This window comes from Triturus cristatus, chromosome 3_1, assembly GCF_964204655.1.
Source record: "Triturus cristatus chromosome 3_1, aTriCri1.1, whole genome shotgun sequence".
Taxonomy (NCBI): Eukaryota; Metazoa; Chordata; class Amphibia; order Caudata; family Salamandridae; genus Triturus; species Triturus cristatus.
The window spans coordinates 1,038,652,063-1,038,666,824 of record NC_140583.1 but is presented as its reverse complement, the minus strand read 5'-3'; positions in this window follow the sequence as shown (position 1 = coordinate 1,038,666,824).

The following is a 14,762-nucleotide window of genomic DNA, read 5'->3' as shown; positions in this document are numbered from 1 at the left end:
TGTTCCAGCCACAGATTTCCACAATCCATGTTGCAATTGACAGATTAATTTGTGCGATGGACGCTCTTTCAAAAAGTCAGTAGAATCCCACATCAGTGTGTATACATAAATATTATTAGTGATAATTTTGTCTTTGCCTTTTCCAACTCCCTCTTCAGCATGCATCTATCTGCATTCATCATCTGATCCTCGCTAAAGAAGCCTTAATATTGTCATGATGGCGCCGATTTTAGAATTATTAGTGAACAAATAAAATCACCTGAGAGCCCCACTGTTCCAGAGCTGCTAGAATGAGTGTCTTGCAGTCCCAAAATTACCCTAGTGGCTGTAGTAGTTGAAATACTCGGGTGAATATCCATATAATTCTGTACCATACTATTTCTTTGTTCATATTCCAACAAGGATATGCCTTAGATAGAGAATAAAGTTAAAGGTGAATTGACTTCACCTCTGCCTTTGCTTGGGGTTCAGAAGAGAGGCCACAATCAAATGTCACACCTAGATTATTTACCATGACCATAGGAAATGGTTATTAACTGGTAAAATTAGGCAAGGTGAAAGGCAGTTTTGAACTCCCTGCACAACCAAGGGGCAGTACTTGTTGCACAATAGATCAGTAAAGCATTTTTTTTTCAAAGTTGCAATTTTTCTTGTGCACTTTTATTTGCCATGCAACAGTTGGTGTTGTTGCACTAAGGATATTGTGCTGCATACCTAAATACTTATAAGGTCCCAATGCTTGTTTTAAATGGTGTGAATTCATTCAGTAGTTCCTGAAAAATTTAAAAAAATTAAATATCGATATCTGATGACCGAGGAGGAGCCCCGACTCCTCCCGAGCACAAGTTTATTCTGATTGGCTGCCAACACTCCAAACCAGGAAGTGTTGACAGCCATCTTGTAACTCGGTAACTGAGTCACAAGAAAACAGTTACAAAAATGATAAAAAACAAGAAAAAGGGGCAGGGTAGAAGCACCCTGACCCCCTAGGTCTGCTCAGGGGGTCCCACAAGGATTCTCAGGGCCACAAAAAAAGAATAAAAAAAAAAGAAATCTGCCGAATTCCTGCTGGGTGCGCGAATCTGGCTGAGAACATTTTTAAAAAAACCGAAGCGCGGCCTCCCGAGCTTTGTTTTCATTAAGCACCCGGGTGGGCCAGGTCCTGGGGGCAATGTAATTATATAGCGGGTGCCCGTGGGGGCCCCTGCAGCCCCCGAGACCGCCACCTCCCCGGGGCTTTATCCACAATGTGCGGGGGCATGCACGTGTTTTATTAAAATAGGGTGGGGGGCCTCACCGGCCCCCCCCAAGCCCGGGGACTGCCACCTCCCAGGGGCTTTGAAAAATAATTAGTGTGGAAGCTCCAGCCCCCCCACACTGCCCCAGGGACCACCACCTCCCCGGGGCATTGAATATATAAATTTGGGGGTCCGTTGAGGACCCTGAGCCCCAGGGACCACCACCTCCCGGGGCTATTTTCACAAAGGGAGGGGGCCGTGCAGCCCCCCTTCTGGAGCCCTCGATGGCCCTGGGTACCGACACCCCTCAGGGCCAGCTCCTGCAATGTCCCAGGGTGCCCACCCTGGGACATTGCTGTTTGCTATGGCAGGGCGGGAGCATGGCTTCCTCCCTGTCATAGCAAACACTGCTTTGCTTCTTGGAAGTGAGAGCAGGTTTCCTGCTCTCGCTTCCAAGAAGCAAAGCAGAATTGCTTTTGAGCAAGGGGAGCTGCATGTTAGCAGCTCCCCTTGCCCAAAAGCAATGCTGGCTCCTGCAGGAGGCGGGAAGTGGGCAGGGACCGTGGGGGCATTGGGGCTCCCCCCATGGTCCCCAACTTGATGGCCGGCCCTGGGGGATGGGGTCCCGGGGCCAATAGTGGCCCAGGGAACAGGGCCCTCCCTTATACATTTTATTTTTAAAAAGGCTAGCCATGCGGTGCCCCAGGAGATAGGGTCACCGGGGCCATAATTGGCCTTAGGAGGGGGCCACGTGGCCCACCTCCCCCCCAAAAAAACAGGCTGGCCAGGACCCCGGGATGGGGACCCCGGGGCTAGAAGTGGCCGATGAAAGGGGGTCCACATGCCCCCAATACTTAAAAAATAAAAAAGAAGCAAGGCCCCGGGGGTTGGGGTCCCCGGGGCCATTATTGGCCTGAGGAGGGGGGCCACAAGGCCTCCCTCCAAATTTTTTTTTTCAATGGAATATGCTGGCCTGGGCCCGGAGGATGGGGTCCCTAGGGCCAATAGTGGCCCAGGGAAGGTAGGCCCTTCTTGTTTTTCTTTTTCTTATTTTTTTAAATGCCAGGCCCTAGGGGATGGGGTCTACAGGGCCCAAAAATACTAAAAGAAGGGAGGCCACACAGCCCCCCTTCTAAAAATATTTTTAAAAAAGTAAAGCCAGCATCTCACTGGAGGCCCTGCCCCCTCCCTGCACCACTTTGCAAACGCGCCCCCTTGCACGTTCTAAGTTGGGGGATTAGGTCCCCTTCATTCCTGTGGGTCCCTGGGGGCCAACTAGCCCACCAGGTACCTCCAGTTAGCCCCACACAGTGGGATTGCTGAGAGGTGGGCTGAGGCCGCGCCCCTTTTTACACCACTCTGCAAACGCACCTCTTGGCACACTGCTGGTGGGGCGATGAGATACTCTTGTGTCCTGAGGACCTCAGGACACAAGTGGACTTCATCCCTTGAGCAGCAGTGCGCCAGGAGACGCATTTGCAGAGTGGTGTAAAAAGGGGGCATGGCCTTTAGGCAATCTCAACAAACCAGCTGTATGGGGCTTACTTGACCCTCATGAGGAAAGGGGACTTCGCACCCAAACAAGAACGCACCAGGAGGTCCGTTTGCAGAGTGATGGAGAAAGGGGGTGGGCCAGTGTCCACCTCTCAGCAATTACTGTGTGAGGCTTACTGGCGGTAAGAGTTAGGCTAGTTGGCCCCTAAGGACCCACAGCAGTGAAGGGACATACAATCCCCATCCAAGGGCACGCCAGGGAGCATGTTTGCAGAGTGGTGGGCAAAGGGGGTGTGGCCTGTTATGAGAACGTAGCAATCCTGCTGTGTGGTACTTATTGGAGGCAATAGGAGTGGTAGTTGGCTCCCAAGGATGTCCTTGAGGGTCAACTGCCCCTCTTGTTACCTCCAATAAGTCCCACACAGTAGGATTGCCAATATGTCTTCGGAGGCCACGACCCCTTTCTCCACCACTCTGGAAACGCACCACCTGGCAGACTACGGGATAGAGGATGAAGTCCACTTTACTCCTGAGGGACTTAGGGGGCCAAGAAGCCCTCCTGGTGCCTCCTGTAAGTCCTACCCAGCGGAATTTCTGACCACTCAGCAAACGCGACTACTAGTTAAAGAAGCATTTGCAATGTAATACGTTTCGCATTTGCGAGTGTTAGAGCTATTGGCGTTGTAAATGTAAAAGTTTTTCACTAATGGTTTTTGGTGTAGAGTGGAGGTACATTGTGTGTAGTGGAATTATGTGGTACCTTTTGCAGTGAAATTATGTGAATAGAAAGTATGTGTTATTTAGTGTATATGAATTATGTGGAGTGGGATTATGTGTTTTGGTATTATTATTTGATATTGTAGTCTGTGTTGTGGAGTGGTAACCTCAGGTTTAGTCTTACTCATTTCCAAAGAAGCCAAACTATAAACTCAATGAGACACAAAAAAAGAAGGAACCATCAAGGAGCACTTCTGGACCTAGTCAGAGGTATGAGTAGGGCACTGGAATTATGTGACTGTTCGGCTGTACCAATTTTCACATAATTAAACATTTCCTGCATTTGCCAAATATTCCATCATCTGCTACGTAATCTGCAGATTTGAACAAAAAAACCTTGTTTCTAGCTCAAACGGCTCAAAGGTTCCCGAAAATGCACCTTCACGTGTTTCAGGGTGGTGGATGGCCTTTGCAAACCTGGAATAGTCACGTGTCACTTGTTGCTCATTGTGGGTGTTAAATTGGTGCTAATGGTACACAAACCTCTCTTCTTTCTGTGCCTCTCTTGTTGCCTCTTTCGCATTTCTCTTGCATCTTTCTGCACCTTTCTTCCTCATTCTGCACTTCACTGTCTTCTTTCTGCACTTCACTTGCCTCTTTCTGCACTTCTCTTGTCCCTTTCTGCACCTCACTTGCCTCTTTCAGCACCTCTGTTGCTTTTTTCTGAGCTCTCTTTGCTCTTTCTGTACCTCACTTGCCTCTTTCTGCACATCTCTTGCTTCTTTCTACACCTCTCTTGCCTCTTTCTGCTCCTCTCTTGCCTCTTTGTGCATTTCTCTTGCCTGTTTCTGCACTTCCTTTGCCCCTTTCTCTACCTCTTTTGCCTCTTTCTGCACCTCACTTGCCTCTTTCTGCACCTCACTCTCTTTCTTCTATACCTCTCTTGCGTCTTTCTGTACTTCTCTTGCCTCTTTCTGCACTTATGGAGTCTCTTTCTGTACCTCTCTTGCCTCTTTCTGCACCTCAAGTGCCTCTTTCTGTACTTCTTTTGCCTCTTGCTACCCTTATCTTGCCTCTTTCTATACCTCTCTTGCCTCGTTCCGTACCTCACTTGCCACTGCTCTTCTCTTGCCACTTACTGAACCTCATACACACAGGCATACCGGTGCCGCCTGGATGTTCGCTACAACGTTTACAAAATTACGAAGAGGTATACTTGTGCTTTGCTACCAAGGTGGATACTAGTATTTGGAATTGATACTCCACTCCGGCCTTTTGGATGGCCACATCATCCATATGATCTAATGGATTTAACTCTGACCTTCCCTGGCGGCAATCTTTTTTGACTTATTGTCTTAGTGGACTTAGTTTACTTTGGACCTGTTTGGTTTTGGATTGAAAAAAATGTTGCGCTGATTGCTGTTTTGGACGTACATATCGTTTTTCTGATTACTCTGCTACCATTTGCGTGTTGTTTTTTGACTTTTGACCTCTTCTACTCTACTGCGCATGGGACGCTCCTAGCCGTATTTTATAGTTTGCGAGTCTCAGGTTGCTTACTGAGCCAACGCTTTTGGCTTCAGCCCCGAAGATTCAAGGGATTATCTACCCTGACGAAACACGTGTCGGCTGGTCTTTGCTTCCAAAAAGAATAAAAGAACTTCATTTCCATCGATGACTTTGATTGTTCCTGTTTTTCTCCACGACAGTATCTACTGGTTTATTGTATATGTGTGCACAGGACTATACTGCATTCCTTTGTTGTTGGGTTTGTCCCACACACACTAAGGGGTTTTTAAGGGTTTCCCCTTCCTGTTTAGCACCATATCTACTATTATAGTCTAATACTCTATATGCACACTTGCTAGGCGCCACTACTTCCTATATATCCAATACCCTTTATGCAGACTGTGTTAACTTACTGAACCTCACTCTCTTCTTTCTGTACCTCTCTTGCCTCTTTCTGCACCTCACTTGCTTCTTTCTGCATCTCTCTTGCCTCTTTCTGCACCTCTATTGCCTCTTTTTGCAACTCTGTAGCTTTTTTCTGCACTTCTCTTGCCTCTTTCTGCACCCTTCTTGTCTCTTTCTGCACTTCTCTTCCTTCTTTCTGCATCCCTATAGCCTCTTTCTGTACTTGTCTTGCCTCTTTGTGCTCCTCTCCTACCTTTTTCTGCACCCCTCTTGCCTCTTTCTGCACCTCTGTTGGTTCTATCAGCACCTCTGAGGGTTCTCTCTGCACTGCTCTTGCTTCTTTCTGCACATTACGTGCCTCTTTCTGCAATTCTTTTGCTTCTTTCTACACCCCTGTTGCTTCTTTCAGCAATTCTTGTGCCTCTTTCTGCACTTCTATTCCTTCTTTCTGTACCCCTCCTTCCTATTTCTGTACCTGTACCTATTTCTGTACCTTTCTTGCTTCCTTGTGCACCTCTTCTACCTCTTTCTGCACCCCTCTTTTTGCACATCTGTTGGATCTTTCTGCACTGCTCTTGCGTCTTTCTGCACCTCACTTGCCTCTTTCTGCATTTCTCTTGCTTCTTTCTACACCCCTGTTGCTTCTTTCATCAATTCTCTTGCCTCTTTCTGCACTTCTCTTGCTTGTTTCTGCGCTTCTCTTGCGTCTTTCTGCACCCCTGTTGCCTCTTTCTGCACCTCACTTCTTCTTTCTTTACCCCTCTTCCCTCTTTCTGCACCTCTCTTGCCTCTTTTTGCACCCTTCTTAACTCTTTCTGCACCTTTCCTTTCTGTTTCTGCACCACTCTTCCTTCTTTCTGTACATCTGTTGCTTCTTTCTACACTTCTCTTGCCTCTTTCTGTACCTCTGATGCTTCTTTCTGCACTTCTGTTGCTCTTTCTGCACCCTTCGGGCCTCTTTCACCACCTGTTGTTTCTTTCTACACTTCTCTTCCTTCTTTCTGCACCTCTCTTTCCTCTTTCTGTACTTGTGCCTTTTTGTGTACCTCTCCTACCTTTTTTGCACCCCTCTTGCCTCTTTTTGTACCTCTGTTGGTTCTTTCTGCACTGCTCTTGCTTCTTTCTACACATTACTTGCCTCTTTCTGCACCCCTCTTACCTCTTTCTGTAATTCTCTTGCTTCTTTCTGTACCTCTGTTGCTTATTTCAGCAAATCTCTTGCCTCTTTCTGCAATTCTCTTCCTTCTTTCTGTACCCATTCTTCCTATTTCTGTACCTTTTTTGCCTCTTTCTGCACCTCTCCTACTTCTTTCTGCACCCCTCTTGCCTCTTTTTGCACACCTGTTTGTTCTTTCTGCACTGCTCTGGCTTCTTTCTGCACCTCACTTGCTTGTTTCTGCACTTCTCATGCATCTTTCTGTACCTCTGTTGCCTCTTTCTGCATCTCACTTGCTTCTTTCTGCACTTCTCTTGCTTGTTTCTGTACTTCTCATGTGTCTTTCTGCACCTCTCTTTCCTCTTTTTGCACCCTTGTTCACTCTTTCCTGCCTGTTTCTGTACCTCTTTTGCTTCTTTCTACACTTCTCTTCCTTCTTTCTGCACCTCTCTTTCCTCTTTCTGTACTTGTTGTGCCTTTTTGTGTACCTCTCCTACCTTTTTTGCACCCCTCTTGCCTCTTTTTGTACCTCTGTTGCTTATTTCAGCAAATCTCTTGCCTCTTTCTGCAATTCTCTTCCTTCTTTCTGTACCCATTCTTCCTATTTCTGTACCGTTTTTGCCTCTTTCTGCACCTCTCCTACTTCTTTCTGCACCCCTCTTGCCTCTTTAAGCATCTCTGTTGTTTCTTTCTGCATTTCTCTTGCTTCTTTCTACACCCCTCTTGCCTTATTCTGTACCCCTTTTGCCTCTTTCTGCACTTCTCTTGCTTCTTTCTATACCTCTGTTGCTTCTTTCAGCAATTCTCTTGCCTCTTTCTGTACTTCCCTTCTTTCTTTCTGTACCCCTCCTGCCTCTTTCTGTACCTTTCTTGCCTCTTTTTGCACCTCACCTACCTCCCTCTTTCTGCACACCTCTTGCCTCTTTTTGCATCTCTGTTGGTTCTTCCTGCACCCCTTTTGCCTGTTTCTGCAACTCTCTTGCCTCTTTCTGCAGTTTTCTTGCCTACTTCTTCCCCACACTTGCCTCATTCTGCACTTCTATTGCCTCTTGCTGCACCTCTCTTGCTTCTTTCTGCACACCTGTTGTCTCTTTCTGCACCCCTGTGTCTCTTTCTGCAATCGTCTTTCGCACCTCTTTTGCTTCTTTTTGTACTTCTCCTGCTTCTTTCTGTACCTCTCTTGCTTCTTTTTGCACCCTTCTTCCCTTTTTGGCATCCCTCTTGCCTCTTTCTGCTGTTCTCTTGCCATTTTCTGCATCTCTCTTGCCTCCTTCTGCACCTCACTTGCCTCTTTCTGCACTTCTCTTGCTTCTTTCCTCACCTCTGTTGCTTCTTTCAGCAATTCTCTTGCCTCTTTCTGCACTTCTCTTGTTTGTTTCTACACTTCTCTTGCATCTTTATTCACCTCTGTTGCCTCTTTCTGCACCTCAATTGCTTATTTCTTCACCCCCCTTGCCTACTTTTGCACCCCTTTTTTCTCTTTCTGCACCTCTCTTGTGTCTTTCTGCACGACTGTTCCCTTTTGCTGCACCTTTGCTGCCTTTTTCTGCACCTCTCTTGCCTCTTTCTGTACCTCTGTTGCTTCTTCACTTCTGTTGCTCTTTCTGTACCCTTCACGCCTCTTTCAGCAATTCTCTTGCCTCTTTCTGTACTTCTCTTCCTTCTTTCTCTACCCCTCCTGCCTCTTTCTGTACTCTTCTTGCCTCTTTTTGCACATCGATTGGTTCTTTCTGCACTACTCTTGCTTCTTTCTGCTCCTCAATTGCTTCTTTCAGCAATTCTCTTGCCTCTTTCTACACCTCTGTTGCTTGTTCAGCACCTCTCTTGTGTTTTTCTGCACCTCTGTTGCCTCTTTCTGCACCTCACTTGCTTCTTTCTGCACCCCTCCTGCATATTTTTGCACCCCTTTTTACTCTTTCTGTACCTCTCTTGCGTCTTTCTGCAACCCTGTTCCCTCTTTCTGCACCTTTCCTGCCTGTTTCTATACCTCATTTGCCTCACCTGTACCTCTGTTGCTTCTTTCTGTACTTCTCTTGCTCTTTCTGCACCCTTCATGCCTCTTTCAGCACCTGTTGCTTCTTTCTGCACTTCTCTTCCTTTTTTCTGCACCCCTCCTGCCTCTTTTTGTACTTGTCTTGCCTCTTTGTGCACCTCTCCTACCCGTTTGCACCTCTGTTGGTTCTTTCTGCAGTGCTATTTCCTCTTCCTGCACTTCTCTTGCTTGTTTCTGCACTTCTCTTGCGTCTTTCTGCACCTCTGTTGCCTCTTTCTGCACTTCACTTGCTTCGTTCTGCACCCCTCTTGCCTCTTTCTGCACCTCTCTTCCCTCTTTCTGCACCTCTCTTGCCTCTTTTTGCACCTCTGTTGGTTCTTTCTACATTGCTCTTGCTTCTTTCTGCACCTCACTTACCTCTTTGTGCACTTCTATTGCTTCTTCCTACACATTTGTTGCTTTTTTCAGCAGTTCTCTTGTCTCCTTCTGCACCTCACTTGCCTCACTCTGCACTTCTATTGACTCTTTCTGCAGGTCTCTTGCTTCTTACTGCACCCCTTTTTTCTCTTTCTGCACTCCTGTTGGCTCTTTCTGCACTCTTCTTCCCTCTTTCTGCACCTCTCTTGCTTCTTTCTGCACTTCTCTTGCTTCCTTCTGTGCCTCTCTTGCTTCTTTCTGCACCCTTCTTTCCTTTTTTGCATACCTCTTGCTTCTTTCTGCTGTTCTCTTGCCATTTTCTGTACGTCTCTTGCCTCTTTCTGTACCTCACTTGCCACTTTCTGCACTTCTTTGCTTCTTTCCACATCTCTAATGCTTCTTTCACCAATTCTCTTGCCTCTTTCTGTACTTCTCTTTCTTCTTTCTGCACCTCTCCTGTGTCTTTATGCACCTCTGTTGCCTCTTTCTGCCCTCACTTGCTTCTTTCTGGACCGCTCTTGCCTGTTTGTGTATCCGTTTTGTCTCTTTCTGTACCTCTCTTGTGTCTTTCTGCACCCCTGCTCCTTCTTTCTGCAGCTTTCCTGCCTGTTTCTGCAACTCTCTTGCCTCTTTCTGTACCTCTGTTGCTTCTTTCTGTACTCCTGTTGCTCTTTCTGTACCCTCTGTGCCTCTTTCAACACATGTTGCTTTTTTCTGCACTTCTCTTCCTTCTTACTGTACCCCTCCTGCCTCTTTCTGTACTTGTCTTTCCTCTTTGTGCACCTCTCCGAACTTTTTCTGCACCCCTTGCCTCTTTTTGCACCTTACTTGCTTCTTTCTGCACCTTACTTGCCTCTTTCTGTACTTTTCTTGCTTATTTCTATACCTCTGTTGCTTCTTTCAGCAATTCTCTTGCCTCTTTCTGCACTTCTCTTTCTTCTTTCTGTACTCCTCCTGCATCTTTCTGTACCCTTCTTGCCTCTTTGTGCAACTCTCATGCCTCCTTCTGCACCTCTCTTCCCTTTTTCTCTACCTCTCTTGCTTCTTTCTCCACTTTTCTTGCTTCTTTCTGCACTGCTCTTGCGTCTTTCTGTACCTCCCTTGCAAATTTCTGTATCTCTCTTACCTCTTTCTGCACCCCTGTTCCCTCTTTCTGTACCTTTATTGCCTGTTTCTGCACCTCTCTTGCCTCTTTCAGCACCTCTGTTCCTTCTTTCTGCACTTCTCTTGCCTCGTTCTTCATCCCTCATGCCTCTTTAAGCACCTCTTTAAGCACCTCATTTGCTTCTTTCTGCATGTCTCTTGATTCTTTCTGCACCCCTCTTGCATCTTTCTGTACCCATTTTGCCTCTTTTTGCACCTCTCCTGCCTATTCCTCCACCTCTCTTGCCATTTTCTGAAGCTCTCTTGCCTCTTTCTGCACCTCTTTTGCTTCTTTGTATACTTTTCTTGCCTCTTTCTGTACCTCTCCTGCCAATTTGTGCATCTCTGCTGCCTCTTTCTATACCCCCTCTTGCCTCTTTCTGCACCTCTGTTGGTTCTTTCTGCACTGATTTTGCTTCTTTCTGCACCTCTGACTTAGAGGTAGCTTTAATCCCCCTGCCCTGTTATGTACTGAGACCTTGGGGGCGGTCATTCCAATTACAGGGGTACCCAAACCCATAGTGGACCCAAGTGTATGTAGGTGTTTCCACTGTATTCTAAGTGTCATTTAGCAGAGCACTGGCTCCAGGCCTGGTTAGACAGTTACCAACAGAACCAGTCAGCAAAAAGTTGGGGGCACAGGATGACTTTGCAGCAAGGCTTCTTTCTGCAGCTCTTTTGGTTCATCTGCATATCTCTTGCTTCTTTCTGCACCTTTCTTCGTCTTTCTGGACTTCTGTTGCCTCTTTCTGCATTTCTTTTGCTTCTTTCTGCTCCTTTCTTCCTCTTTCTGCATATGTCCTACCTATGTAGGCATAGTTAGAAATTAGCATTTAAAAAACCTTGGAAATTCACTGAAAAACCATAGGTTTCAGGGAGGTTATAGTTAGAAATTAGCATTTTAAAAAACTTTTGAAATTCACTGAAAAAACCTTAGGTTTCAGGGACGTCATAGTTAGAAATTAGCATTTAAAAAACCTTTGAAATTCACTGAAAAAACCTTAGGTTTCAGGGACGTTATAGTTAGAATTTAGCATTTAAAAAACCTTTGAAATACACTGAAAAAAACACAGATTTCAGGGACGCTGTAGTTAGTTGGACATTTTAGTCGTACAAAACCAGAGAATATGGTTAGTTGAGGTAACTATAACTCGTGCCCCGTAATGCACTGCTGATGACGTCACATATTATATTACTCATGACATGGATGGTCAGTTACATCACTGATGACATCACTGATGACATCTCAAATGACATCACTGATGATATTACTGATGACATCATCCACTTGATAATCTGATGCTCCTCCTCACACCCTAATATAACCTTTGATACACCCACTCTAAAATAGACTACCATTTTCAAAACCAAAGAAACACCAATACCAGTTACTACATACCCACTCACTGATTCCTAGGTCTACACACACATCTACTCATTCACCCATACAGTCACTCATGCATGCAGTCACTCATCAATACAGCACTATCATATGCACTCATACACTGATACAGATACTCACACACCGCCACTCACCCATAGAGTTACTCACGCACATAGTCCGTAATGCAAAGAATCAATCACACTCCCATTTACTCACCTACACAATTATTCACACACCACCTCACTTATTCATACAGATACTAACACATACTAACTCTCTTATACAATCACTGGCACAAGCCCACACTCATCCATACAGCCACTCTCACAACCACTCACGCTCACATATAGTCATTTATATAGTCCAACACTCACATATACTGCCTTTCACATATGTAGTTACTCACACATGTACCACTGAGACATATAAACACTCACCAACACACACATACACACACTTACTCACCCATACAGCCCTTCACAGATGCACTCTTGAACCCATACACCCAGTGAATCACCCACTCACACATCTAAAAACAAAGTCACACCCCATCCATCCACACAGACACTCAGATAATCAATCAATAACCCATATAGACACTCACGTAGCTACTCACCAACCCATGCAGCCGCTTACACACCAACTGACAGACTGATACAGACATTCACACATTTAAGTCACTAAACCATGCATTCAGTAAGACACGTTTAATCACTCACTTATACAGTCAGTCATGCACCTACTTAATCATTCATACAGACACTCATGCACCCACTTATTCATCAATACACCTTGGCATATATATATATATACATATATGTATACATAAAACATATTTAAACTTTTCGGAAACACTCAGTCACTGGATGATGTCATTAGTGATGTCATCAGTGATGTCATTTGAAATGTCACCAGTGAAGTCATCAGTGATGTCACTGACCATGTCATGAGCCGTGTAATATGTGACATCATCAGCAGTGCATTGCGAGTTATAGTTACCTCAAGTAACTATAACAGCTCAATTTCTCTAGATTTGTACAACTGAAATGTCCAACTAACTATAGCGTCCCTGCAACCTGTGGTTTTTTCAGTGAATAAATATATACGGGTGCTTCTGCAGCTAGGGCGCACTCAGGAGACAAGAAATCATGCACAGGTAGGAACGAGCACTTCTGCAGCCTGACGCGTTTCAGGTATGTATCCCTTAATCATAGGCTTGTCTCCAAACAGTTGCTTTGCCACCAGACTTTATTTAAATGCACACCCTCCAATGGGCAACTCAGATGAGTCCCAGCACCTGCTGGGTAGTGTAGTCCCTGTAGCCTGCATTCACCCTAATGGGGTTGGAAACAAATGTCAATATTAGCATTCAGATGAATAATAAAGTGTCAGTTTCTGCTCAAATCTATGTATGTCTCTCCACATAGTGGCATCGTCAAATTACGTGTCTAGTATCCCCTTGTAAATCCTCAGGGTGGTGCAGCACTTCACGCCTGAAGCCGGCGTGTAAACATCAAGGAACGGTTGCTTCTGCAGCAAGGGCGCACTCGGGAGACAAGAAATCATGCACAGGTAGGAACGAGCACTTCAGAAGCCTGACGCGTTTCGGGTATGTATCCCTTAATCATAGGCTTGACTCCAAACAGTTGCTTTGCCACTAGACTTTATTTAAATGAGCGCCCTCCAATGGGCTTCTCAGATGAGTCCCAGCACCTGCTGGGTAATAAAGTCCCTGTACCCTGCATACACCCTAATGGGGTTGGAAGCAAAAGTCAATATTAGCATTCAGATGAATAATAAAGTGTCCGTTCATGCCCAAAATCCATGCATGTCTCTCTACTTATTGGCATCATCAAATTACGTGTCTAGTGGCCCCTTGTAAATCCTCAGGGTGGTGCAGCCCTTCACGGCCAAAGCCGGCGTGTAAACATCAAGGAACGGTTGCTTCTGCAGCAAGGGCGCACTCGGGAGACAAGAAATCATGCACAGGCAGGAACAAGCACTTCAGCACTCTGGCGCGTTTCGGGTATGTATCCCTTAATCATAGGCTTGACTCCAAACAGTTGCTTTGCCACTGGACTTTATTTAAATTTCCAACCTCATTAAGGTGAATGCAGGCTACAGGGACTACATTACCCAGCAGTATGTCAATACAAACAAACTGTACAAGTGTCATTCTCATTGCAGATGAGGGAAAAAGGATTGGAAAGTTTTAGAGGTCAGGTAAGAGGGTGTAAAAATCATTCCTCTTTGAGGTGAACTGCTATTTCCTCATCCTGGTTAGCCCTCCCGGGGATTTGGTTTGGAAGTCCACTATATATTTGTTCTCCCTTTTTCTGAGCTTCAGGAACCTGTTCCCACCAGTGCGATCGTTGGTAATCTGCTCAATGGCCCAGTATGTAAGTTGGGATGGGTCTGAAAAATGTTTGTCTTGAAAGTGTTGGGCTACCAGGTACTTGGGATCCCTGTTATTGATGGCACTCATATGTTCTAAAATTCTCTTCTTGGTGACTGCACCAAAGTGACTTCAAAGTGAGTACTGCATGTGAGGTATTGTGAGTTAACCTTTGAGGCTGGCCTCGTCTCATTTCCTTGCGCATCAGACTGTTCTTGCATTCCTTACAGTGGCTACAGGGAAAGAAACCCTGTAAATTATGTATGTTGCCACCACTGACCGTTGTGATGTCACTGCGGACTAACATGTCCCTGAGGCTGCGCCTTTCCTGTAGGTAATGCTGGGTCTATCCTCCATGTAGTTGCCTATGGTCATGCCACACTTGAGAATTTCCCAGTTTTTGGCAAGAATCCGTTTGACCCTGCTGGCATCACCATCGTATGTAAGGATGATCCTGTTGCCATCATCAGAATGTTCTGTCTCAGTGTCAGTCCTGTCCGTTAGTGTCTCCTGCCTAGTGAGGCCATCAGCTCTCTCACTGGCCTTCTTGAGGACCCAATTCGGGTAACTTCTTTCCCTGAATCTGTTCAACATGATTTCTCGTTCAGGTTGATAGGCTATCTCGGTGTTGCAGTTCCGTTTGGCTCTTAATAGTTCCACATAGGGGATGCTCCACTTAAGAGTCTCCAAATGACTGCTAAGTGCATGCAGTAAGCTCTAACCGGCTGTGCTTTTGCAGAAAATATCTGTGTGGATGGTTTTCTGCCTGATGTCAGTCTTGATGTCAAGGTACTCAACTGTGGTGTTGCTGATCTTACCCATAAGCTAAATGTTGCAATTGTTGGTATTTAGCTTTTTAATAAAGTCAGTCGCCAAATGTTCAGTGCCTCTTCAAATAAATGATGAAGAGG